Source organism: Nothoprocta perdicaria, unplaced genomic scaffold, assembly GCF_003342845.1.
Source record: "Nothoprocta perdicaria isolate Ctin4 unplaced genomic scaffold, notPer1 scaffold_83, whole genome shotgun sequence".
Taxonomy (NCBI): domain Eukaryota; kingdom Metazoa; phylum Chordata; class Aves; order Tinamiformes; family Tinamidae; genus Nothoprocta; species Nothoprocta perdicaria.
In genome coordinates, this window is record NW_020456121.1 from 2,607,090 (window position 1) to 2,607,956 (window position 867).

An 867-nucleotide genomic window follows, 5' to 3' on the forward strand; every position below is an offset into this window, starting at 1 on the left:
GAGGAAGGAAGAAAGGAAGGAGCTATGTGGTGGCGGGACACTGCCCCCGGCCTTCACCCGTCATTCCTCTTACACAGATTCCCTGCACTGTGGGAAGCGGCCCCTTGGACAGACCCCCCCACGAACCTGGAGATCGCCAGCTTTAAGCAGAGACGCTTAAACGCGTGTGAAATCTCACACGGGGAGGCCGGAGCCCCATGTGACCGTCTGGAAACATTTTTCCCGTTAAGGAGAGCGGATGCGTGCTCCTTCCCTGCACAAGGCTGCCCCACGCCGCACGTCTTCTCCACGGCCCCTTCCCTCGCTGTCCCGCTCCCTTTGTGTTCGGCCTGGCCCGGTGCTGCGAGGACGGCGCTCCGGCCGGGGGAGGCCCAGCTGGTGGCGGGATCCAAGGTGCCCCCAGAGACGGCCCTGTCCACGCAAATCGGGCATTGCCCCCTCCCCGCAGAACCGGGGCCGTTCCCCGGCCTGATTCCGGCACGGCCAAGMGCTCCTAAATCATGACTCTCCGGTGCCCGTTCCACATTGGGAATGTTGGGAGAGACGGGGCAGCACCGGGCCCCGTGTGGCACATGGACAAGGTGGAGGGGAAGGCTCCCACTCCCCTTGCTCGCCAGGACGGGGGGGAATTTATTTTTTTCTCATTTTTCCCTGGAATACAGCGGCCAAGCCGAGACAGTGGCGCAGGGCGACGCAGCGAGGGCGGGGGTTGGCGATCCCCGGCAGCGACCCCCCATTTGCGCGCAGCGCGGAGACAGAGCGCAGCCTCACGCACCCGCGTGGGACAGCGCGGCGGTCCCGGTGTCCGCAGCGCCCTGCTGCGCGCCGAGCCGCCCCGCACCCAAGCGGCGGCTGCGCGGGGGCTGC